The sequence below is a fragment of the Tasmannia lanceolata genome, unplaced genomic scaffold, assembly GCF_043159265.1.
Source record: "Tasmannia lanceolata isolate RefF3 unplaced genomic scaffold, GAP_Taslan_0.1 ptg000002l, whole genome shotgun sequence".
Classification (NCBI taxonomy): domain Eukaryota; kingdom Viridiplantae; phylum Streptophyta; class Magnoliopsida; order Canellales; family Winteraceae; genus Tasmannia; species Tasmannia lanceolata.
This window is the reverse complement of record NW_027518679.1, coordinates 31,041,820-31,051,170: the sequence shown is the minus strand read 5'-3', so window position 1 is coordinate 31,051,170 and position 9,351 is coordinate 31,041,820. Positions and strand designations below refer to the sequence as shown.

Sequence of the window (9,351 nt, the reverse complement as noted above, 5' to 3'; positions counted from 1 at the left end):
CTAAACCTTAGCTATATGGTTAGATGTATTATATTTTATAGTTTATTTTATTGATAATTTCAAGTAGTAGAAAGAAAGTAGCAATCCTAAGAATTGACTTCATGTTTACACCCCATTTTTAAATTAAAGATAACGTTAGACCAAATCATTTGTTGGTTATTAATTCGTTAGAATTGAAGAGTTAACCACCAACTGTCATTTCTTAAAAAATAGGAATAATGATAGTTATCTTCAACGAATTAGGATTTGAAATTCAAAATTGGTAGTTGAAGACCATTATAACAGGTTTCCTCCCAAAAGTGAGGAGCAGTTGTGAACTGTTGCAATGGAGGAAGATCTATATAAATGTTGAAGAGATTTGAGGGTTAATGTTGGTGATGAGATAACATAAATGTGTTGCTTTAAGGCGTGATATCACTTTCCTTAAGACAAGATTCGCCCCCACCAGTAATGTGCAAAGGGGATCCGTAAATTGCCTCCAAGATACAATAATCCTAGTAGGGAAGCCCTACTAATGTTTGATGACGCCTCACACTAGCGGAATCAAATCAGAAATGCCCTTCAGAAATTTCAAGCCTTGGAGAAATTTCCAGATACTGTTTATGCAGAAGAACAGTATCTAGAACAGTAAACAAAAGAAAAATAGTATGTAGAAATACTTGGGGATTTTGAAAGAATGTAGAAGAGAGTTTAAAGTCTTTCAGAATTGCCAATTCGTTTATGTACACAGATGATAGAAATTTGCTCTTTTAATAGAGCCTCTGTCAGAGTTGCCAATTCGTTTATGTACACAAATGATAGAAATCTACTCTTTTTATAGAGTCTGGTGTCTTTTCAGTGTAAAGAATACCTCTACAGGGCCCCTTTCCAGAATGTTTGAAATCTGACCGTTAGATCACACCCATTTATTATTGAACGGTTGTGATTGATCCTAGAAGTGACTGTTGGGTTGTGCAAAACCTTCTTCCAATCCTGTAACTGTTAGATCAACCATCTACGGTCCCGCAACCCCTGGGCTCTTGACCGTTTGGGAAAGTGCAAAGTGCGCATAAAAAAGCGTCAATAAAGCGCCACTATGCGCCCTATAGCCCATTGCCCACGCCGCGCGCGTGTGTGAACGGTGCAGTCCCGCGGGTCCACCCATGAGTTTAACCCAATGTGCAACCAAACAAGTAGTAGAGAAGGATAAGGCTTTATAAGCCCTTTTCTTTCATTTTTCTCATTCGGTACGTGACTATCTTTTCAACTACACTTCTACTTTTGTAAAAAAAACAAATCTTTCTATGAAAACATTTTATTTTTCTCAAACGCTTTTGATAAAAACATTTTCCAAAAACACTAAAACATGCAAAATACATGATTTTGAAAATCCAAAATCACTAACAATAAAGAGATGACTAAGTCCAGGAGAAGATGTCTTAGAACCAATCCAAAACATATCTTAGTTTTTACCATAATCACAGTCATCTCACTAATTGTAATTCTATCCAGGGATTCGAATTCTAAATTAAATGGAATCAGCATTGCTGGTGAGCATTTCCTTTTAGTTTCTATTCTCTATCACTGCATTGATGCTTGTTAGTACTTTATGTTGTGTTTGACCGAATAAATCATTTACTTCATCGCTGCCATTTATACTCCCGTATTCCCTGCATTTAGCCTTATATTTTGGTAACCTAAAGTCATTTGTCTCTTTAAAAAGCTTCAAGAGCCTAAGGCCCTGTTCTTGTTTATGTTTGTCATCCTCTAAATCGAACATGGCCGCCTCCCCTCTTCTTCTCAACCTCCCTATTGTGCAATATGTGCAATGACACATCAAAACTACCTTTTCATGATTCTTTCCATTGTCATTGGCATTCTTTCCAAGATTTTTTTTTTATCAGAGAACCTTTTCTTTATGCCTCATGTTTGGTTTTGGTAGCGTGGGCCCAACAAGTTGAACCCAAGCATAGCGTGGGTAGGGGCCACCATTTAATACTTGATCTGATGGGCCACCAATCTCTAACCAAACCCATGAATAAGGTGGTGCCCCACTATTTTCCACCTCAAGCTGTTTTGTGGTGGATCCCAACACTTTATAACCAGGCCTAACAAGGGTGGAGCCCATAATTTTGCACCTAATGTTTTGGTGTGGTGGGTCCATCATCCCCACCCAAACCCATGCATAGGATAGAGCCCACCATCTTACGGCCTATGTTATTGATGGGATGGGCTAGCGTTTCGATGGGTGGGGCCCACCATTTTACGCCCAATGTTAGTGATGAGGAGGGGTGCACCATCTCTATACCAACCTATGCACCAGGATGGGACCCACCATTTACACCTCATGTTTTGATGTTGTGGGGCCCATCATTTTACACCCATGCAGAGCATGGGCCCAGACTACTAGTCTCATTATATAGTTCAAAATGGACTTTGTGCCAATTGACGGTTCAGATGAAAATCGATCAATAGTCTCACATTCTATGATCTAGAAATTGGATCACCCTCCTTTAACTAACGAACGTTCATGTGAAAAAGTTTCAGTTGGGGTGTTGATGAACTCTCCCCCACCTTCCTTGTTCCTCCCCCTCCTCCGCCACTCGACAACCCTCTCCCAAATCCACCAAATCCATGCCCAAATCCTCATAACTGCCTCCCCCCTCCACAACCATCTCCTCTCCAAGCTCGTCGACCTTCGCCTTATCGACTACGCTCGCTCAATCTTCAATCATTTGCCTTCCCTCAATGACCACTCTTATAATTCCATGATCAGAGCTCACACCCTCAATGGCCCAGTCCACCAATCTCTACTTTTATATTCTCAAATGCTTCAACAAGGCATAAAACCCAGTAAATTCACCTACCCATTTGTGTTTAAGGCCTGTTCTGCTCTCTCTGATATCAAACACGCGGAATCGATACATGCCCATGTCTTTAAATTTGGATTTGAATTTGATGTTTATGTAAACAATTCATTGATTGATATGTACTCAAAGTGCTCTTGTATTGGATCCGCACGTCGTGTGCTCGATGAAATGCACGAGAGAGATGAAGTTTCTTGGAATTCAATCATTTCGGGTTATGTTTGCTGCGGTGAGACGAAAAAAGCACACGAGTTGTTTGATGAATTGCCAATGAGAAGGAATGTGGTTTGTTGGACCGCGATGATAAATGGCTATGGAAGGGATGGGCTGATTGTCGAAATGCTAGTCTTATTCCGACAAATGCTCATTTCGGTCGACAATGTGAGACCCAACAATGCGACTATGGTGTGTCTTCTTTCTGCTTGTTCTAGTCTCTCTAATTTTGAATTGGGGAGATGGGTTTCAGTTTTCATAGATGTTAATGCAATGTCTTTGGATGTGATTTTGAGTACTGCCCTTGTAGACATGTTTTCAAAATGCGGGGATGTGGTTAAGGCAAGGAGACACTTTGATGAGATTTCTGATAAGAATTTGGTGTCTTGGAATGCCATGATTACGGGCTATGTGCAGTGCGGATTGCCAGAAGAGGCGGTTCGGTTATTCTATCTTATGCGAGCTAATTTAGTGAGACCCAATGAGATTACAATGGCAAATTTGTTATCAGCTTGTGCTAGTTTGGGGGCATTAGATCTTGGGAGAGAAATTCATCTCTATATGGGAAGGAATGGATTGGAAATGAATGTGATTCTTTCCACTGCGGTTGTTGATATGTATTCAAAATGTGGTTGTATAGATGATGCTTGCTTAGTTTTTGTTAAAATGATCAAGAAAGATGTGGTGTTATGGAATGCCATGATTTTGGGGCTCGCACTTCATGGCAATGGAAAGGATTCTCTAGCGGTTTTTGCGCAGATGGAGAGTGCGGGAATGAGACCCAACGATATTACATTCATTGGAGTCCTAGCAGCATGTAGTCATTCGGGATTAGTTCAAGAGGGGCGAATTAATTTTGAACTTATGCTTAAGAAGTATGGTTTGAATCCCAAGCTAGAGCATTATTCTTGTATGGTGGATCTTCTCGGACGAGCCGGCCATCTAGATGAGGCAATGGCATTGGTTCAAAGCATGTTAGTACTGCCCGATTCGATTATTTGGGGTGCTTTGCTTAGTGCTTGTAGAACTTATCGGAATGTTGAAGTGGCTGATAAAATTAGCCATGTAATACTATCATCGGAGGACCCGAATTTGGGTTGCTGTATTTTGTTATCTAATATCTATGCGGGGGCTGGGAGGTGGACGGATGTTGCAAGAGTGAGGAGGCTGATAAGGGAAAAGAGGATGAGAAAGCCGTCGGGTTGTAGCTGGATTGAACTAGATGGTGTTGTTCATAGGTTTGTTGTTGAGGATACTACACATATGCAATCTGAAGAGATACACAAGACACACAAAAGACTGATGAAGCAATTGAGCTTTGAGGGTTATGTGCCAGATCTTGATTTTCTCACAATGAGCATCGATGGTATGTGAAAAACTTTTACTGAATAGAAGAGAATCTTTTTGAATGGATCATAAGGAATTGGAAAATAGTAATGGCTGAAACAAAGAAAAAAGAATAGTGATGTCATGATGGTCTCCTCCTCCCGCCAAATGGGTAATGTTGAACTTCAATGGAAGCTGATAGGGAAACCCGGGTAGAGAGGGATTAGCGGCCATTGAGACATTAATGGAAGAAAAATAATGTCGTATTCAGGCCGGCAGGTTGAAAATGGTAGTGCGCCCTTGATTGTGGAGGGAGATCCATCCAATGTTTTACAATGGGCCTGCAATAAAGCTGCTAGTCTATGGAAGTTGGCCCCCATAATTGATGAAATCAGAAATCTAGTTGAAAAGCTATCACCAGATTTTTGACCCTTGATCTCGTCGTATTGGAAGAAGAAGCTGGTCGGTTCTTGACATATTGGGCAGCTCGTGGTTTCAGCCATAGACGTGTAGCATCATCCTTCACTGAAATTGTATTGGGATACTTAGCAGGACAGGTTATGGGATTTTGGGTTATTCTGTACACCATTACATGTGGGACACCTTGTCCCCTTAGATGTATCCTTGGATTACAGTTAATAGAAGTAATGTTACCTTTCAAAAAAAAGAGAGAATGTTTTAGTTGTTTCAATTGATAATTTTACTTGTAAATGATGATTTTATCACCAACTTTTAGGTGTTTCTATTAACAATTTTACTTGTAAATGATGATTTTATCACCCTTGAAGTGGAATAATTAGGCCAATTTTTAAGTTGATCATATCCATGCTTGCTTAAATTGTTCCGAAGATAAGACGTAATGGGGATGTGGACCTTAGATTTTTTTATTTCATATTCAAGAACATACCAGTCTTCCTTCTTTGAAACACCTTTACATGCGTAATCCACCCTCAATATTATTTATGTAGGAAATGAAGGCTTTTTCTTGTATGGGAATTAGATTGCATTTGAGGGAATTTATGTCTTTTCCATGTCATGTAGGATTTTATCATTAATATAGAGGAATTGACCATAGAGGGAACTATTCCATTCACTCCAGTTTTTCTCTCTATCATCTTCTCTCCTCTCTTCATCTACCTTTTTTTTTTGTTGGTAGGTAAGCTGGGATCTAACCTCCTCTCTTCCTCTACTACTCTAACCTCCAACAACTACAACTATTGTAAAAAAAATGAAATCAGATGAGGAAGGTTATTGTAGAATCTGCAACACCAATCAACCCGGAGTAGACCTACATTACCTCCCCCTTATCATTGTGGAAAACACTCCCGATTGGTCCCATAGAAACCTCTACAGATAGGAGGGTTAGGATCATCATTTGGAGATGATTTGTTGGGGTACGGCCTATTTACGTTGTGATCCATCAAATGAACGGTTTGATCATCCTAAGAAGTGGGCCCCACTGTACTTTATGAAGAACTGGACTTAATGGGCACATATTATATAATGCCTCACGTTATTATTAGTAGATCCTTTTTAGAGATGCCTTCAGGAAACTCTTTGATGTAGATGAACTTAGGAGAAGAACAAAACATGATCATACTACAGCTAAAAAACAGAGAATACCTTAAAATTTAATATAATGACATAACATAAGAAAGAGAGCTGAAATGGATAGTGAAGACTAACACTTCCCAAGAGTGAGGAAATCCTTCTTACAAGAGGTACTCAAATCTATTAGGCCCAAAAGCCTAAAATTTAAATGAATTTCCAAATATAGGGACTAAAAAACATGAATTTCCAAATTGATATCTACACCCTTTCTAGTTTTTGGTTATAACAAAAAAAATTTTTGATGGGTAAGCTAGGGTTAGGCAGACCCCTACCAGATTCACTAAAGAAAAAAGTAATTGAATACAAGAAGGAGGCAAGAGCGCCAGCCAAAGTGGAACAGGCTCCCCAATGGATCAAACCGAAAAACAGAAATGAGGAACTACAGGAGATAAACAAAAGAAAGAGCAGAAGAGCTTTGAAGAGCAGCGACACAGGCTCACTTTTCAGCAGATTTTATCTTATGATTTTATTCATAGAGGTGGCTCCTCTCTCATACAACGGTCAACTGCGAAATTCCTAGCAAATCCCTCATTTTTATTAATTAGACCCCCCCCCCCCCCAATTCGTCAAATGTTTTGCGCCCATCTCGCCCACAAATTCAACTAATTACCATGGCTGGATGGACCACTCTCCTAATCCACAACAGATTCCTCATGTTCATGACTTTATAACTTAGGTGTGCTGACTTTACAAAAAAAAATTAATTGGCCTTTGTTTGTAAATAATATTATCTTGCCATTGACTATATCACGTCAAGAACTATCATCTATTTATACTATATATAATGGGAAAAATTCGGTCGTCTTGGAGTTATTTAAAACCTTATATCCATAATAATGATATATTCACCCCCTTTCCTTCCCTGGGTCACCCCCTTCTACTGTAAAAAAAAAAAAAAAAAAAAAAGTATTCATAATTACACTTAGCTTTTGGGACTATCCTCCATTGGGATAGCAATCCAGGGCTCATGTAATCCTAGGATAGGCTTGTTATCCTCCATTCAGGGCGAAAACAGCCCCGGATGAGTATGTTATACTATACAAACAAGGTAACCAATCCCGGGGGTTTATTCAAGATAAAATTATCTAAGTAGGATAGCCAATCCTTGGAAAAGCTTATCCAAGGATTTATTTCTATCCTGATGGAGAACAGCCCCCCCTTGGTATTTCATCTATGAAAGAAAAGAGAATGGTATACAAGAAAATGGTATATGCTCTTAACAGCTCAAATCAATTTCACTGTAACCATAAGACAAATTCTTTTTAATGAAACCTACTTACCCTTTGATTTTTTTTGGAATAGACTATTTAGTGGGAAAGGATATGATTTGGTGTGAAAGGGTGCCTACTCTTGACTAAATGACTAGGAAAGATTTGGTGTGAGGGGCACACACTGAACCAAAAAGTGAAAAATTATCTATCCCTACTATTTTGATAATTCCACCCCTCCCATTAGCTCTGTTTTTATTGGCTGTTCATGCCTTCATGGGAGTTTTACCTCTATAGATCGGAGGGCTAGGATCATCCCATGGAAATGATTTTTGGGGAACAACCTATCTACGTTGTGTTCCATCTTATGGACGGTTTGGATCATCCCATGATGTGGTATGTACAGTATTTTTTGAAAATAAGGGACTACAAGGGCTTACACCATTTTGAAAATGCCCGTATTATTGTTTTAACAAAACAGACTCCAAAACCATGCTGCTGATCTTTGAAACCCTTCATAAACCCAATTTGTTCGAGCCCATCACCATGAAAACCCAGCCCATTGACCATTAACCTGCAACAAATCAGCCACCACAACCCCATTCGAGCAAACCCCTTTGACCCATGCAGTGGCCGTAGCTTCAAATCACCTGCAACAACCCTCTTTTCTACATCCTAACACCATTCAAACCCTTATAACCCAAATCCCTGCAACAAATTTCAGCCAAACTCACAGATATTGCCCGAATCTAACCCTCTTTTCCCTTGTCCATGCCTCATCACAGATCCAAACCTCCATGAAAAATGCCCAAATCTCTGTAACAAGACTACCTTCGCCACAAACGACCAAACCCACAAAACGATAAAAGAAGAACAACCATTAAACCCAAACCCTTGACAAATTCTAATCAACTAATAAGCAGATCAAAACACTCATTGAACTTACCCCAAATCAGATCCAAAACCTCATGCCCTTCGTTCCTTCAAGCTAAAAAACCCACCTTTTACATACCCTAACACAAACCTCCAAAATAGCCATTCGCCTCTATCCATGACTCGAACCCATTCTCTATCTCCCATAGCCTCTTGACCCTTTGTGAAAACCGCCATTAATGGCCACCAAACAGCTTGAACCAAACCCATGAAACCCTCTTCTCTGTTTTCTCTTCCTCCCTTCTCTGCTCTAAAGTGAGAGACGAGGGTATTTTTGTCCCAAAAATATAAACCACATCTAAAACGCATTTTAAACATATTAAACATGTTTTGTTGGCAAAATTTCCAACTTTACCCCATTATATTTTGTAAATGACAAAATTTTAGGGAGATGATTCCCCCCACAGCCCCACCAGCACCACCACTCTGGAGCATAATGCGGCCCCCTTCTAGCGTGATTTGAAGTAAAAAAGCGTTATCCTAATGGAGGGGGGGAGTCAAAAAATCATCACCCAATTTTAATTATGTTTTTTTGTGTTCCCGTTTCTTTACTCTGTTTTTTTTTTTTTGAAATAATACCATATTAAACTCGAATTTTTCCGATCACATTATTTTGCCTTAGAACATTTTGCTGCCGGTGGGGATTTGCTAGACAATTTCGCGGTTAGCTTTTGCATGTGAGAACAACCACATAGGTTAGACTGTTTAATGGATTCTATCTTGTTCATTAAATTCATTTGAGGTGGCTGTTTATGATGCAAAAGCTAAACGCAAAACGGCTTTATTCGAAATTGCCTAGCAAATTCTAGGGTAAATGAGCATTGTTTTAAATTTCGACAGAAATCGATAGAAACCGAAATCGCCGAAATGTAGCAAATTTCGGGCGAAATTTTGGAAATCTTGGCAATTTCAGTCGATAAAATATCGTGGGCTTCTACCGAAATTTCAGGTTTTCGGCCGAAATTTTGGTTTCTGTATCGGCAAACATCGAAATTATACCCGAAACCAAAATTTAAAACCATGTGAGTAAGACTATAAGAGCACAAGAGGGCCGTTTTGACTTCCCATCGAAACCCGTGTGGCTCTACCAAGTTGTTACCAGCAAGTCACCAACTACTACACTGAGTCAGTCACCAATCACGAAATTCTAGAGGATTGCCTTTTTTTATGAGGGAAATTATATGCACACGCTCTTATTTTGATAATAGCACTCC

At 39.4% G+C, this 9,351-nt stretch overlaps 1 pseudogene; it reads left to right on the top strand.

Annotated features, from left to right (window-relative positions):
• The first annotated feature begins 2,537 nt into the window (after positions 1-2,537).
• LOC143890548 (pentatricopeptide repeat-containing protein At1g08070, chloroplastic pseudogene) lies at positions 2,538-4,433 on the top strand (annotated as a pseudogene).
• The last annotated feature ends 4,918 nt before the right edge of the window (positions 4,434-9,351 follow it).